Source organism: Triturus cristatus, chromosome 7 (genome assembly GCF_964204655.1).
Source record: "Triturus cristatus chromosome 7, aTriCri1.1, whole genome shotgun sequence".
Taxonomy (NCBI): Eukaryota; Metazoa; Chordata; class Amphibia; order Caudata; family Salamandridae; genus Triturus; species Triturus cristatus.
In genome coordinates, this window is record NC_140590.1 from 1,711,493,084 (window position 1) to 1,711,510,893 (window position 17,810).

A 17,810-nucleotide genomic window follows, 5' to 3' on the forward strand; every position below is an offset into this window, starting at 1 on the left:
AATTGTATTTAAAAACATTTCTAGAGTACGACATTAGTGTTTTTTATTGAATGCATTTTGAAATTAAATTGAAGGTCACGACATTGATGCAAAGTGCAGCAACGCAAAGACGGTTGTGTTGGTAGCATCAGTAGTAATATTAGTAATAATAATAATTGTTTTTGTGCCCAACCAGACAGGTGTGATAGCAACAGAAACACGTTTACCTCTACACCGTGTTCCAACTGGTAATTGCTGTTAATGCTGAAATTTCCATTGTTTTAATTAACATGTTACTTTTTTTTCATAAGACTTGTCCACATGATACTAATATTTTAGTGTACTATATGGAGAGAAGGGGAAGGGGGGGATGCGGCGTAAGATCCAGTCTCGGCGACGGTTCAACATCCTGTGATTCTGGGCAAATCACTTAATCTCCCTGTGCCTACTAAGAATGAATGTGTCCTCGTGTGATGTAAATGGTGTTCGTGTAAAAGCGCTCCAATACTTTCGGGTAGAGTTAGCGCTATATAACGAAAAACTGCAAAAAAAACAGGGGTATCCCTAAACCTCTATTACATTATTGTTTACGCATCTCTAGGGTGCTGTTTGTCAGCGTCAGACACTGGGTGACGCTCGATCTAGGCACAGAACCCAGAGGTGACTTTTGAAAACCTTAAGATATATTCCAATAAGGGTTCATTATTCTTTAAATCGCCAGAATGGTAATGTCTCACACGCATAAAAGCATTCACTCCCTGCTTTGACTAGCTGTTTTTTTTGTGCAAGTGGATCTGTGCACTAATTATGCGAACCTGTTTATATTTCTTCATTTGTGCTTCTTTTTCCTTGATTCCAGCAACTTAGATGGAGAGTGCATGGACATTGCATGACTTCAGATTCTGGTGGGGAGGGCGGGGTGAGAGGTTGAAAGTTATAAGGTTTAGACTGACATAGTGGGGGGTTCGCGTGAAAGGTTGTGAAAAGCACTAGACGCTGCCGTTATTTAAAAATTGAAAAGGTAGCACTGTTTAAGGGCCATACATGGAGGTTGGAAAAGGTAGCAGAATATAGGTACCTGGGAATGTGGTTCGAGAAAAGTCTGCAATGTCCTACCCACCTCGATGCACTAAAGCTGAGGTCATCAGCATCGGTTAGTGGATTAAAAAAATTCAACGGTGCTTATGGCAAAATGTCTGACAGACCGGTCCTAAAAACGTACTCAGCAATGGTACCACCACAATTTTTGCACGGTGCTGAATTGCTATATTTGAGTGCCAAAAACGGATGGGACATTGAGGAGGGAAAAATACTGAAAAACGTATATTCATTGCCCAAGTCTTCAATGGTCCAGGCGGTGAGACTAGAATTGGGAATCACTTCATGGGGTATAACAGCTTGTATGGCCCTACTACGATTCTGGCAGCATCTGGGAATGGGAGAAGATTATAAAATCTCGCAATGGTGCAGAAACGAGATTGTTAAGAGCGAGCTAACGTGGGCAAAAGGGATTAGAGCTACCATCACTAAAGCGTGTTGCACGATGGAGGTTACGCTGTGCCCCCAGACTTTCCTAACTGAGGTTGACAAGAGGGGACTTAGGTCGCTGGGAAAATAGTTTTCTCGAGCGCAGGACCAAGATTACCTCTTGAGGAAAAGTTCTGTACGTTTTATGGCTTCTGCATGGCAAAATTATAAATATTTCACTTATATTGTTAGGTTACCTAGCAGTCGGTTAAGAAGAGAATTGCTAAGGTTAAGAATTGGGGTTAACCCTTGCTATGTGAATAATGGGGTAAAAGGTCAATGATTGACCGAAAGGGAAAATGCACCTGCACTTTGGGAACAACATGTGACATTTTATATATATTATTGGATTGTCAGGAGGTTTTAGATATATGAATAGAGATTTTACGTCCAATTTTTAAAAAGTATGCTATTAAAAACAGGGTTCAAGCAGTAAACCTTTTAACAGAAATGAGTACTTTAGACATAGCTTGTGCCATGGGGAAGTTCATCTAAAAAGTTAAAGAATTTCTTAAACGTGATTAGATCTGAAATGTTTGTTTTATTGTTTTATGTGGCCTATGTTATATGAAATGTTGAAAGGAAATCCAAGTGTATTATATGAATTTTTATGATGTTTAAATTAAGAACTGTCATTTTAGTAGTTGTATTAATGTAGTTTTTAAAAACGTTTGAGGACTATTGGTCTAAATAAACATGTATTGAATTGAAAATTGATTGACATAAATGACTCTGTGTTATATTTAAGCCAAACAGAGCCTGATTACGAGTATAGCTAATATTTATTGCTCCTGATAAAATAACAATACCTCAAGTATTTTATTTATCGGGTCCGATGAATAACACCTATTATGAATTTATGGGAATAACATGCTGAATTTGGTGTTTAATGCACCAACATCCGCATGATACAGTAATTACAGTATATTTTCCCGTGTTAGATTTCGGCAGGTTTGGCCTGCCGAAATTTAACAAGCATTGAGGTAATTAATGTATTTAATAAATATCGGATGTGCTAAATACCTTCATACTCATGATTCTGACTCATGCGTAAACAGGGTTTAATGCATGGGACGGAACATTGTGGGCATCTCGTTGTCACACCCTGAGGGTGGAATTTGTGCTATAATTGAGAAACATATTGTACCTATATCACTGCTATGTCTATAGGGATCCACAAATGGAAAGGGACTATACAGTAAGGGTTTAAAGACTTGCACAACTGGATATGGTCTTGAGAGGTGCGACCTCTGGTCATGGTTGAAAAGTATAACATTTGCGGTCCAGCTTTTGAGCCAGCTGCTGCATCAGTTGGGTGGGTAAGTTCCTTTTCCTTTACTACCTTTACATGCATTCCTTGTTATTTTTTTGCTGTGTACTGTATTTAATATGACCCCTTATTTTTAGACTTTCCAAGCAAAATGGGCATTGCCAGTGGTAAGAACCTCCTGGTGTGTCACCATTTTTCAACCAGTGTGTCGTGGTCTTCCCTTGCACTGTTTGGCACTTGTTATAATCATTAAAACACATCTATCAGGCTCTTGTTTGATTGGTTTGTGCAGGCAAATTCATAAGAGGCTTTAGGCCACTTGTCCTTGTGTTAGGTTGATACCTACCTTTAATGTTGACTGCAAGGCTAGACTCTATGTAAATGTATCTTTCTGTTCTGATTCCTAGGTTTTGTTCTCCGGAGTCATTGGCCCTCATTTTTCTTCAGTTAATAATTTGTTTAAGTGTTCTAGGTGCCTCTGACTTCTACTATATTTTGGTTTTGATGATGATTCCCCATTTCTTGTGATATTGAAGAGCTGTTGACTATAGGGTCAAATGCCCTGGCATGAACTAATGACACCTGAATATGGTCCTTATCCAACAGCACTGCTCTTTGTGTCATCCTTGCCCTTCTTTCCGAACACACATTTATTTCTCTTTGTCACTCCAATGTGTAATCACTGGAGCACTGAGCACCTATGCCTTATTAAATCTTGTTGCAATTTTTAATGCCATGAATCCCATGATAGATATCTTGATAAATCATTAAATTCTTCTGGAATATTTCTGGCAGAGTGTTATCTTCTTTCTTTTGTTTCATTCAACTGCATGATGGCAATTATGTCATCTAATACATTGTATTTGTTTTTTATAAATTATACTGTGTGTGACGTTATGTTTTGTCAAGATATTTTCGTAGTTCAATGTTTTAGTAGTTAATATTTTGATCTACAACTGTACAAAGATAGAGGAACTTCCTTTGATGCCATCAGAGTCAAAGGTCATGTGTGTCAATTTCCTTCGATATCATGCGGGTTGAGGTCAAAGTAACTGAAATCATTTTTGCTACCCCTGGCTCTTTGGTAAACATCCAATATATCAGTGCTGTGATGGTGCCGATAAAGGTTTCCAATTCAAAATAATGATCACACAACTGCACTCTTGAACTGTTGAACATTTTGATTTATTCACTCTCAACCAGAAACAGACATAATCATACAGGAAATGAAAACATTGATCATGGACTAGATTCCCATACTGGAGAAAAACACCAAACCAAAAGTAATCCTAAATTCACAAACATGCACAAAAATTAACATTGTCTATTTCAATTCCTGGGGAGTTATTTGTTTAGATTAAAATAAGTACACAAATATTCTACTTATACCAGCCAAATGTCATATAATGAGAAAACAATTGCATACAATCTAAAGTCCAGTAATCCAGTACAGCTGTGCTTAAATGTTTCTCCATTCTGGGATGTAGCTACCAATGGTGCAGCAGGTGCAATGAAACCTGGGGCTTGGATCCAGGAGGGGACACTGCACCAGAAATATTAATGGTTCTTATTTCTACAAAGGGGTCCCGTTTTTTTATGTTTGCATTAGGGCCCTACAGTGACCTTGCTATGCCACTGACTCATTGGATGAATATTGACACATGCTAATGTACCTAAGTTGCACCTGCCAGAAACTCATAAAGTGATTCCAGGCAGGCATTAGCCTATTAGCATCCTGTGTTGCCTTATATTCTGCTCAAGGGTGGGTACTGGGCATTCCAAGGCATGGGTAATAATGTTTGTGGGCATTCACAAGTTCTTCTTCTTCCTCTTTCTTGCCTGGAAAGAGTTGTAGATCAGCCATGTAAGAAGAGGAATTATCATCTGCTAAATTGCTGGGATTGTAAGGCAAGTACGTTTTCCAAAAAATACAAATGTGTGTTTCCACAGGGGCTTTTATTCCCTTTGCGTGGAGTTCTCTGCTATTGGTAACGCTGCAGAGGAATGAGATATTTTTGTGAATGACATATGACCTTCTTAAGAAGGGAAAACCTACACCTGGAACATGTATTTTCCTGGAAAAGTTTGGGCATTCTAGAAAGTTGTAAATCTACACTTGAATGTAGGTGTAAATATTTGAGTACAGCTTTAGACCCTTATTTGTGAATTGGGCTCCAATTCTGCAAGTGTGCTCTTCTGATAATGAAAACCATGGAGATGATCCTACTCGTCCAGACTTATGCTCTTGCTGCCAGTATTTGGCTTATAAAAACACATTGAGCAGACACCCAGTAACCTATCATATTGTACACCAACTAAGGCCCTTGGGAGAGAAGTATGACTCCAAAAAAGCAGTAACACACAGTTACTGTATGAATTTGGCTCATGTCCTGTGGACAGAAGAATAACACTCGTGCAGCTCTGACAAGTAGGTTCTAGGGCGTGAATTAGTTTGATTCGCACGTGTTTTCAGAGATCTTTCTAGCAGTTTTTGGGGCATATCAGCAACAACCGGCGATAATTATCGCTCAGCGCTCTTAGCATGAGGATAATTATCGCCGGGTAACGTGGATTTTTATCGCTGAGATAGCGTGCTATTAGCAACGCTTATTTCCTCAGCGATAAAAATCCTAGCGCTAACTGCCTAACGTGAGATTATCGCTGGAAACCCAGCAATAATCTCATGTAGTGTGGCGTTAGCTTGCTGATAGGGACTCACAAACTTAGCCATGATATCCACCTTCCATAGGATATCATGGCTAAGTGAGTCCAGAAGCAGGCGTAAGGAAAGTAGCGATAACAGGGTTTATCGCTACTTTTCCTGACGCTATGCTTCATAGCGTGGGGCTTGATGACAGGAGAAATGTCGCTTAGCGACATTTCTCCTGTCATGTTAGGTCAGGAACGCCCACTTTGCATCTCATTAGAGATGCAAAGCTGGGCGTTAGGAATCCCCACGCTAAAGTAAGGTTTCACGCGTTAGCGTGGCCTTGCTAATTAGCCGATAAAATTATTGCCGCTTTTCGGCCGAAAACGGCCACAAAAGCTGGATAATTTTTCGCCAGCTTGTAAATATGCCCCATAATTAGGGGATATATATATATAGTGTGGAATTCTCTTATGTGTTGTACAAAGCAGACATTGTTGCTGCAATGACACAAAATGGCCAGAGTATGGTCTTAGCAGCTGGCACAAGTTGGGGGTACAAGCAGGTACATGGCGTCCACCCACTATTTTCACAGAGTGGACTCCGTCCCCCCTGTTAAGAAGTTGAGCCTAACAGAAATATGCTGAACTTGTCCTGGTGTAATTTTAAGACAGGGACGCGTTCAGCAGTGCCGAAATGTTGTCTGTTTTACATTCCCTGCAGCAAAGTGCAGGCAGCGAGGGAGCTTTTTTTTCACCTCCAGCTGGACCAAAGTTAAGGGGCTAACAGACCTTGTTTTGTTTGTATATCCTGACTGGAGGGGTCCTGGAACCTCAGACTTAAATGTAAAGGCCACGGAGGGGAAACAAAGGCACCCAGCTTGTTATCTCTTCACAGGTACTTAAGAAAGACATGCTTTTGCCTTTGTTCCGTCCCTGTATATAAGAGATGAATGCACTGTAAGAATGTCAGATGTGTTGGCCTGTCCCAGTATTTACACAAATAATCTCAATAGCACTATTTTATTTAGTTCTTAACGCTATGCAACCCAGTGCAAGGTGTCAGAACTCTTTACGTAACATTCTCATTATACATCGACAACAAATCATGTACATGTGTGAATCAATGTACAAGATGAGTTACATGAGACAGGTTTACAAGGTGTTGGAGTCACATGTCCTTCATAGCTCGCTGTGCTATATTACAAGGATTCAAGTGTATGAACTGCAGGTGACAAAGGATCTCTGTGTTCAAAGCAGTAACCCACTTACCTTTCTACATAAAATATGAATCTGGTATCTGCATGTTACATAACGTGCTTTACAGGAGACACGTTAACCTTCTGTACTAGTTAGATTCATTTCTGGGACCCGACAAAACACAGATCTCTCCAACAAACGTGTTAACCTCCAGAGTTATTTCCCCATTATCGTTATTATTACTCCCTGAGCTTTACTAGGCACCTCTGCAGCAGGTGCCTCAACACAATAAAATATTTTAAGATGCAAACTTTGCAGACAATTAAGCAGAACAGATCAACTGCCATGTGCCTCCTTGTTGCCAATTTCTTTGTGGCAGGGTTTAAAAAAATAAATGTATTAGCTGAGGCTCAGATGATGCGTTGGGATTGCGTCACTTTTTTGGCACAACCTCAACACCAAATCACATTTGTTAAATCTCATAATGCACTTAAATGTAGTCATGATATACCTGATATACATAGGTGTGAGTTCTTAATATCTGAGGTCACTTCTTGTGATGTCGCGTGCAATGTCGTGCATTGTGACATTATGCGCTGAGATGACATGCGTCATGATTTCTCTTGCATACTGCCTAGCCTGGTAAGTCCCCCCCCACTTCTTTTTTTAGGACTTGTGCCCTGCTTATCAGAATATCTGCTGAGAGCAGACAGGCACTGATGCAGCAGTAAACATCAATGGCACGGTATGGCACAGCAACGGCTGAAGCTTTGTCACAGTGAATCATTGCCACTAAGCACCCGAAGAGATAGTCAGCTGGAAGTGCAGCACACATGCACACTGGCCAATCACAGCACAGCACTGCCCAAAGTAGTAAAGCTCCCGGGCATACACATGTGTCTCAGTGAGATCCATTCAGCGGTTAGCACATGGCTTGTCTCCCTAACTCGAGGTAACATTTGATGTAGCAATGACAACCAGTGACCCAGTCCATATATGCCATTGGTTAACATTCTGGTAAGGGGTCAACGTTCATTGTTAACCTACCAGAAAAACAAATGTTATGGCATCGAGCATTAGTTGAGTCCCAGGATGACTGTCTGCTAGCAAAGGATGTTTTGTGGAATATGCTGTGTGAAAATGGAAGCTCTAAACAAATCCTTTGAAGACATCTCTGTTTTAAAAAAAAATAAAGAATAGCATATGAATGTTGAGGCGTAGCCCATGACAAGAAGAAAGTGTGACTGATACTACACTTTACTAATGGTGTCAGATTGCACATCAATGTAGATATCTGTGCCAGACTGACAGTGGTATGTGCCATGTTCAATCACAGCCTTGCTACCCTGTAAAATGTTCAGCTCCACTGGAACTGAGATCAAAACCTCCTTGCTCATGAAACTGACAGTCAGTTTTGTGCGTGGCGGTACCTTCATCGGCAAACTTATCTCTGCTTTTTTGCTTGTGGTGAATGTCTCAACCTCATCTTTCTTCACTGTGAAGGCGTTGGATGCCTCTGACGAAATATTGACCACTCCTTGCAAGGTAAATGAGGCACCCACCTTGATTGAAGACACCTTGCTGAATTCAAAGCTATGGGAGACATATTTCTCAAACTCTTTGCAAGAAGTAGCGGTGAAATGCTGCTCGCTGTCCGTGTTGTTGATGTAAAAATACTGATCTGCCTGGATGTTCTTTTCACTCTCTGTCTGTTTCTTGTCCCACAGAAGTGAGGCGGTGATGGAGGGTTTCCCAGGGCACAGAGGATACACATGGGATACTAGATCGTTGAAACCAACATCACGATAGTTTGCCAGATTTTCACCAGCCCTGGCTACAATACACTTTCCCCCTCTATTTCGATGCTCGTATAGAAGCCATGCTCCACTATGGACTCTGTGGGAGGATATCTCATCATTCATGTTTCCAAACATTAAATTGGTCTCTTGAGTCAGAACTGTTTGACTACCAGAGAAATTGGGATTCTCATAGAGTGTGATCTTTGGATTGGTCAGGTCTTCAGTGATCAGCCTCAGAGAAGATACTTTGTCACACATTTCAATGGAAGGATGTTCTCCCTCCTCTAGGGCACTGAACGATCCTTGATAGTTGGGTCGATCGTACATTAGCCATGGCTGCCCCACTACCTTCACAGACGAGATGCAGTCTCCGAAGTTCTCCTGTGCCAGATTCACAACATCTGCTGTAAAGGTCCTTTGGAGCCCCTGGAACTTGTGAAGTTCATAGACAGTGATGGTGTTCATGGTGATCAGCTATGAAGTTTCAAAATTGTCTTCTGTGAGGACCCTGTGTTACAAAACGACAGCTGGTCAGTGGAGAAAAATCATGCATGATTGTGTGAAAATTCATAATACTGGCTCCTCTCTTTTAAAAGGAAAGAAGGTATATTTTGATGCCAATGTCAATGAAAAGTTTATTGTATGATTACTTAAAATCATTACAAGTTACATAAAATGAAAATATCACGGTGTGAGAGAATACAGAAATAAAAACCTTATATGAGAACATGTTTTACAGCATGATATGATTGAAACAAAACTTTAAAACAGTGCATTAAAACTTACAACACTGATCACAACAGCTTCCCCTTTTTCCTTAAAATCATTAAAGCATGATAGTGCAAGCTAAAGACGTACATGTAGTGGGTCATGATGGTGCAGATGGTAGTAATTCAGAAATGCCACAGGACCCGGGATGTTAATGTGTAAAGGGTACTCATAAAAAGTGTACAGCTAAAGAATAGAGCTAAGGTGGGAAATACCAAGCCTAAAGGTGAAGTGCAGAATCCATAATGAAGAATCATATGCAGAAACTGCACAAGGCCTGTGTTTTATAAGGCACAGATGGCTCAGGTTCTTACTGGGCATAATGACACAACCCATAAAGCTAAATTTCAAAGTACACTGCCTGAAGGAATGTTTTACTTTTATTTTTTTTAAGTGCAGAAAACATAATAAAAGGTTATATATGGAAACGACCCAGGGTCTACACTTTTTGAGGCCTCAAAAATAAGGTGCTGATGTGCCTAGGAGAGTATGACTCAAGGTCAGTCATACTGGGCATGATGACACAACCCAAAAGTTCAGTTTGTAAAATGCAGATGGCAAAATGAGGGGTCATATACAGAGGCTACACATGCCTAGGGGTAGTACAGCTCAAGAACATACTGGATATTGTGTCACAACCCACAGAGCCAAAGTGCAAAGCGCAGTGCCTGAAAAGTTAAGTTTTATAAAATGACAATTACATGGAGATAGGTCCTATACTCAAGGTACCAAAGGTCCACAATTTTTTGGCAGAGGCAGTGCAATTGAGCAAGATGTGTTGTGACAACCGGCCTTTTAGTTAAGGTGCTAAATTGCCTAGGAGAGTGTGGCTTGTAAAGAACAGCCAGCCTCATAATTATTCTTGTGGGGGGCCTCCAGAACAGGCCAGTCATGATGGCTGATAGGGGACCATAGTGGACTAAGTACCAGTTGTATGTACCAGATTGAGGTCTATATCGTTCTGATACAAAATTCCACAGTTTGTGAAGTTCCAGCGACAGGGTTAGTCAAAGTTTGTTACTTCAATGCAAAGCCCATTTCATGTTGCCCACAGTGGGAGATGAACCACAAGTTGTGAAGACTGTAGACTACTCATGTTCTTTAGCAAGTTCTGGGCTAGCATTACGAATTTACCCAAACTTGGCCTTGTCCGCCTCTTTGGCCGACAGAATCCTGTGCTGTAAGAATATAGGCCTCAGTAGGAGTCAGCTGGGATGTTGCAATGCTGGACAGCAGAGAATTATGAGTGCCAACAATTCTCATCTGAAGTTACATTGTCTACAACTGTTGATATTATCGAGGGATTTCCAAGTAGGGTTCAAGTCTCTGATTGGAAGCAGGTCTAATCTGGCCAATAGAGTAAGTTTTACAATGTGCTTTTCTACTGCCTGATGGTGAGGGGGCTTGGTTGAGTTGTGCAGTTGTGACGCCATTATTGACTCATTAGAAGCCCAGGCAAAGAGGGTGTCCATGTCCATTTCACAAGTTTTTTTATTGTGGTTTTAATGCAAGTTTAATTAATCACATTGTTGTCCCAGTTCTCCACTGCAAGTTGAAGACATTCTTTAGCTACTGCCAGATTGTTTGACCAGTGGTTGTATGCAGATGTAAAAATTGTTTTTATTAGGGCCTTCATGGTCTTGTTGGGGGCGGCCGTTGCTTGAAAATATTATTTAGCAAGAATCTGCACCTTAAGACTGTCACAGGTGAGTAGTTGCACCTTATAATATTGATTGTTTGCCTATCTTTCCAGGTTGTGTTGCACCAGACCAAATTCCAACCTGATCAAGGCATTCCTTGTGTGAGATGGGAAGTGGAGTAACTTCTTGTAGGCTGTGCACTGGATCTTATCTTGGGCAGTTCCCATCATGCTGGGAAATACTTGCTGGGCATAGTTGAGGGAGGGGAGAGGTTTAGCACAAACCACCCTCCGAATGGCAGTAATTGTGGGTCTGTCAAGTAACGCTCCCTGATAGTTATAATGTTGAAAACAGTCCAGCCTCAGTGGTCCCAACCGCCAACTGGTAAGCCTCTTCTTAGAAAATCTCCCTAAAATAACTTCTTTACTTTTGCTCCCATTAGTCACAAGCTCATTCTTGAGATTTTATGTGTCATGGGCATTGAGGGCTTTTTACAGACCAGATTTTGTGTGGTTGAACAGCACTAGATTGTCCGCATACTGCATGAGTGGAATCCTCCAGTCTCCAACTTTAGGGGTGACTAGGTGCTCGTCACGGTGCTTACAAGTCACAGTGCAGGCAGGGGCGTCGTGGTTGCTGAACCACTGTCATCAGCTAAGGAACTGGAGTCGATTGCACCAGTGTCGGTAGGCCAAGGCTGTGGTGCGGGATGAGAATGGTGCGTCGTGTAACTTACGAGCGGTGCCCTCGAACCATGGTGTAAGCAGCGGCGTCGATTTTAGCATGGAGCGTTGTCGTCGGGGATACCAAGGCGGCATCGTGAAACAAGGTGATGCAGAGTACGGTGCCCACAGGTCGCATTGCGAGCAGCGGCTCAGTGGCGGCATCAGCAGGTGTCGTTGGTATGACCAGGGTCAAGGTGCGGCATTGCGGCGGTGCCCTCTGCAATGCCTTCAGGACACGGAGTCGGCAGCGACGTCATAGACGGCGTCGGGTTCCTTTTTCTTCTGTTGCAGCACAAGGCACACAGTCCCCAGTGCTGAGGGCAGAAGAACTTGAAGTATTTGCTGTTCCTGAGACTTCTTGAACAAGGGGCAAGCTCTACCTCAAGCCCTTGGAGAAACTCACAAAAGTAGATTGCAGAAAGTTCAGTCCAGTCCTTTCACTGCCCTAGACAGAAGCAGCCACTGCAGGCCAACACAGCAAAACACTCAGCAAAGTGGTAGTTCCTCCTCACATATTCTCCAGCTCTTCTTCTTGGCACTCTTCTTGGTCCAAAAGAGTTCTAAAGTTCAGGAGTTTAGGCCCCACCTTTTATAGCCCCAAATCCTCTGTCCTCTCAGGGAGAAAGTGTCTGTGCCCAGCCAGAAACAGTTCTACTCTCTCAGTGTGGCTTCCTGGTAGGAGGTAGAGACAGCATTGTCAGAGGCAGACCAGGCCCATTCAGGTGAAAGGATATCTCCTCCCCCTACTCTAAATGCAGCCCAGGTCTATTCAACCCTTTCCTGACCTACCTAGAGTATCTGGAGCCACAGCTCCTCTCCAGCCTCTGTCATCCAAACCCAGACAGTCAATCCACAACCCCAGCAGAGGCCTCCTGGATGGCTGAGCAAGAAAACACCCACTTTCTAAAAGTGGTATTTTCAAACACAGAATGTAAAAATCCCCTTCACTAAAAGATGCATCTTTCTGAGTTAAGGCATACTAAACTTTATTTTTCTACCTAGTTCCCAGGGCCAATTAAGTTTATAAGCTGTTATAAACAAACTCCCTATTCTATCCTATGGGAGCAGATAGCCTTGCAATAGTGAAAAACGAAATTGGCAGTATTCCACTATCAGAACATGACTCACACATCAGGGAATGTCCTACATTTCACATACACTGCACCCTGCCCACAGGGGTACCTTGGGCCTACCTTAGGGGTGACTAACACGTAGAAAAGGGAAGGTTTAGGGCCTGGCAAGTGGGTGCATTTGCCAGATCGACATGGCAGTTACAAACTGTGCGCAGACTCTGGGGTGGCATGTCTGACAACCCGTGCTGTGAGCCCACTGGTAGCAGTGGATGTACAGGCCCTGGCACTCTGAGTGCACTTTACTAGGGACTTACCAGTAAATCCAATGTGCCAATCATGGAAACACCGATCCATAACACAAGTTACAACAGAAGCACTTTCACTTTAACACTGAACAGCAGTGAGAAAGTGCGCAGAGACACTAAACCAGCAAAAACAGAGTCAAAACCAGGGGGTCAGAAAGTAAAAAGACAGGGGAAGCACGCCAAAAGATGTCAAGTCTAACAAGTACACTGGCAAATATTTCTATGCCTTTGTTTGGAAAATTTCTTTTCAGACTAAGAGATTAATTTCCTTATAATTTAAAGCCTTCGCACATAATGTTGTTTGTTTTAGCCCTTAAGGCATATTATGAGGAAGTGACAGGATTGGTCAAAATCCATATGTGGCATCAACACAAACATGACAAGATAACTGGAAAATTCCCAAAAGAGAACTCCTGAAATGTAACAGTAGTTAAACCCTAATCGTCAAATGTAGATGTGTGATCACAGAAAGTATTCCCTTTATTACATTAATTACATCAAAAATAGCTTCCACTTGTGTTTGGGAGAAAACCTGCCATGCACTATCAAATAAGTTTGTCCAAGCTTTCAACTGTGTTAGCTCACGTACAACTTAATGTTGTTACTGTATTTCATCCATATACTTCATTAGTTACAAAAGTCAACCAAGTGGCTTCACCCCATAAACCTAATAAACACTATGGGGACGATTCACAGTACTAATCTGAGACAAAATCCTAAACTTACTACTTTTTGTATTCACAGAAGGCATTTAGTAGTAGTAAAGTTAGGATTTTGTCTTAAGTTAGGATTTTGTCCTAAAACTTAAGGCAAACTTAAGTTTAACTTAAGTTTAATTAAATACAAAATCCTTACTTAAGACAAAATCTTAATTTAAGACAAACTCCTAATTTAAGACAAAATTCTTACTTAAGACTAAATCCTAACTTTAATACTACTAAATGCCTTCTGTGAATACCAAAAGTAGTTAGTTTAGGATATTGTCTCTGAATCAGCCCTACTAATCTTGGTTTTAAAAAGACACTTCTTTCTGTTGGTTACACCTATGATGCACCTCAATAGACCTAATAGACCATCATTAATTGTTTCGGGTAAGCTGCGCCTTTCAATATTTTGCAACTAAGCCACTCCTGGTTGAACTCCATAGACTAAATATTAACTCGTGGTTTTTGAAGCTGGCCCTTCCTGGGCCATGCACATGTGGTGTTTATTTTTAGCCAAAACAACTCTTTCTGACTGGTGGTTTGTGGAAGCTGTATCTTCCAAGTTGTAGAGCCATGTCCTTTCACCTTACTGCCACATTATCTACAATGTCACTCTGAAGGCAGATAGATCCTCTGGACCCAATTCACAAAGGTAAACTTAGACCTGAAGTTTAAGTTTAGACCTAAAGTCTAACTTTAGACTTGAAGTGTAGGGGCCCAGTTGACAAAGGCAAACTTAGACCTGAAGTCTAAGTTTACCTTTGCAAATTTGGCCCTTATACTTCAGGCCTAAACTTAGACTTCAGGTCTAAGTTTACCTTTGTGAATTGGGCCCTCTATGTTTCCAGTGTTACACATGCAATCTCACATCTCATAGAGGTCTTTTCACACCAAACCTATTTCTTTATCCAACATTCCCTTCTCTTCTGTCCCTCTTTATCTTCTACTGTCATGATTTCTACTCACTCAACTTAACTCCTCCACTACCTTTCCAATTTAACTAGTCAACAATCTATTCCCTCTTTCACCTTGGTTATCATCCCCATTTCATTCTCTCTTATATTCTCATCCACCCAAATCCCCAGTGATTGCTTTATAGTGAGAGGAAATATGAATGTGATGACATATATTTAACAAAACAATGTGGCGCATTTTCTTTAACACTCAGCTTGTTGGTGTGTGACACTAATGTAGCACATGCATTTTGCGTGTAAGTTCGCTAGAGTAGTGGAGGTCATTGGAAATCTTTTTGAATACCCCAGACCTGTCCTTGCACACAATGGAAGGTGACAACTGTGCTCCCAGAGAGTGGAAGTGTATAGCTTATATTCCTGCACCTGGAGTGAGAAGACCCAGACAGTGAAGTGAGCGGTGTGGAGGCAGTGCTCCTTTATATATTCCATGAGCCCTTTTGAATAGGAAGATGCTGCTGCTTCTGAGTACTGCCACTTCATGTATGACAGGTGTGAGGAATTAAACTGAAGACTCTGGTTAAAGGTGAGGAAGGCTCTATGTTAAACCTACCCAGTTGTCTTTCCCTGATTAATACTTTAGCATGGCAGATGACATTGAGCTGCAGAAATGCTACACCTCTATGTGTATGTGCCGTAGGTACCCCAGGATAGAGACAACCCTGCTGTGAGATGCCTCATTCTACAGAAAGGCTTGTCTGTAGAATAGCCTGGAAAGCACACTTGTTTATAAAAGTGGGATCCAAACCACCCACTTTGTTGCATGTTAAACATGGTTGTAGATCCAGAAAATCAAGGATAGAATAGTGAGCAGCCACAATAATATGACCAAAATATCAAGGACTAAAATAGACAGGCAAGTATTATATATTTTCAATATCAGACTCCAAATATATGTACGTTTATGAGATTTTATATATATATATATATATATACATATATTATCTACTGGCGGTCGCCAGTAGATAGTTATAGTTAGGACCTATTTTCCATAGGAAATCCACAACATTCTATTGGGAATATCTTTGGCGCCGATTGACGAATCTTCGCAAAATTTTCCAAACTATTGGCCAGCTCCGCTCTGCTCCTACCCTGAAAGTTTTGTGGTGATTCGTCAAGTGGGAGCCGAGAAAAAAGGGGGGTCCCAAAACGCGTTTTCCCCATGCAATTTCCCATAGGATCTGTTGTCGCAGCTACAGCCCGAACCGCTGAACGGAATGACACCAAATTTGGCAAAGAGGTAGTCCTCAGTTTGGACTCATGCCTTGTGCATATATGGTGTGAATCTGTTCAGTAGTTCCTGAGAAAATTAGGGTAAAAAAGTTAGTGATATCTATGGCCGGGGAGGATTCGCGGACCCTACCCGCACCATAAGCGCACCCTCCCCGAACCAAGCGCGCACCCTCCCGATCACGCGCTGAATGCTCATTGGCTGTCGAGTGTCTCTCTACATTCGAAACCAGGAACTGTTGCCGGCCATTTTCTGCCTCGGTAGAAGCGAGGCTGAAGAAGCAAGGGGAATAAGTGTGTAAAACATATAAAGGGGGCAGAGTGGAAATACTCTGACCCTCTAGAGGTGCTTAGGGGGTCCCAGAAGGACCCCCTGGGGCCCCCTTTTTAAAAAAAAAAAACAGCGAAATACGCGCACGGTGCGCGCATCCTGACGCGTTGGGTGCACGGATTCTCTCGCGTTGGGTTCACGGATCCACGGAATTTGTATGACTACTTTCTACACTGAAAGGTAGGGTGTATATTTCTGTTTTTTAAAGGTACGATTCTTATTGGTTAACAAAAACAGATTGTAAGGAACATTCTATATGATAAGCTGATATGTTGAAAAGTCAAGCACACTTCCTGTCTTGATTAGCAACATTGTGTGCTGAACTTGTGACCTGTGAGCTCAGTGCAGTGTTCCATGAGCTGTTTCTATGGTAACAGGCAGAAGGCAGATTGGGGGAAGGGTTGAAATGTATTTCAGTTGGAAAGGGTTGAAATGTTTAACCAATATAAATGCGTGTTTGCTTTTGAGTTTATGTGTGAAGGATTGTGATTTGATGTTTACATGTATATATGTGGAAAATGAGAGGGAACCTTTTCCATTCTTTGTTTTTGCTGAGAGGTGCACAGTGCAGAGATTCTGTAAAAGAAAATATGGTGAGTGATTGATATACTTCTTAATCAACAAAATAACTTGAAAGATGAGTTATTTAACTGTGAGGGGATGTATGTAGACTATTTTGATTTTAATCAGACTAATGTATTTCTCCTGCTAAAGTGTAGGGAGTACTTTTTTCTCTACAATGAGTCAGGCTTTGACAGAAAAGTGCAGTCCTGAAATATGTAGATTGTGTGCAGTTCGCTTACCACTTGCACTGTAGTGAATGAGTTTTGGTAAACTCCTAGGGATAGTGGTGCTTGTCTAGAATCACAGTGTGAGTTAGTGTGTATTTGGGATCAGTGTGAGAGAAGCATTTGGTGATATCATGTATTTGCTGATAGATAACTTTTTTTAAACCTGTCATGTTGTGAAGTTTTAGTAGCATTAGAATCCAGTCTTTGATTATGCGTTGATTAAATGAGTCATGCTTTGACACTGATGTCCTGTACTTAAATATGTAGATTGTGTTCAGTACCATTACCTCTTCTAGACTAGTGAATGAGTTTTGGTAAACTCCTAGGGTACTGTTGCTTGTCTAAAATCACACTGTGAGTCTGTGTGCATTTGGGTAAGGATTGTGAGAGGAGCATTTGGTAACATTGTGTATTTACTGACAGATAACTGTTTTAAAACCGGTCATGTTGTCAAGTTTTAGAAGCATTAGAAGCCAGTCTTTGCTTATGCTTTGATTAAATGAGTCAGGCTTTGACACAAAACTGCAGTCCTGAAATATGAAGATTGTGTGCAGTTCCCTTACCATTTCCACTGACAGTAGTGAAGGATTTTTGGTAAACTCCTGGGTATAGTGGTTGTTGTCTAGAATCACACTATGAGTGTCTGTGCATTTGGGAACCACTGTGAGAGAAGCATTTGGTAACATCGTGTATTTGCTGACAGATAACTAAATTAAAACCTGTCATGTTGTCAAGTTTTAGTAGCATTAGAACCTAGTCATTGCTTATGCGTTGATTAAATGAGTCAGGCATTGACACTAAAGTGCAGTCGTGAAATATGTAGATTGTGTGCAGTTCCCTTACCACTTCCA

At 41.4% G+C, this 17,810-nt stretch overlaps 2 pseudogenes across 2 annotated transcripts in view; both read right to left on the minus strand.

Moving 5' to 3' along the window:
* Positions 1-17,810, minus strand: part of LOC146812846 (epidermal differentiation-specific protein pseudogene) — a 216,628-nt pseudogene that overhangs the window by 19,059 nt on the left and 179,759 nt on the right. The window lies entirely within an intron of this gene.
* The window catches only part of LOC146812847 (epidermal differentiation-specific protein pseudogene), a 193,631-nt pseudogene continuing 179,760 nt past the window's right edge, over positions 3,940-17,810 (minus strand). Inside the window, exon 3 of the transcript XR_014966925.1 lies at positions 3,940-8,929. The product of XR_014966925.1 is annotated as an epidermal differentiation-specific protein pseudogene (transcript). The remainder of the gene's footprint in view (positions 8,930-17,810) is intronic.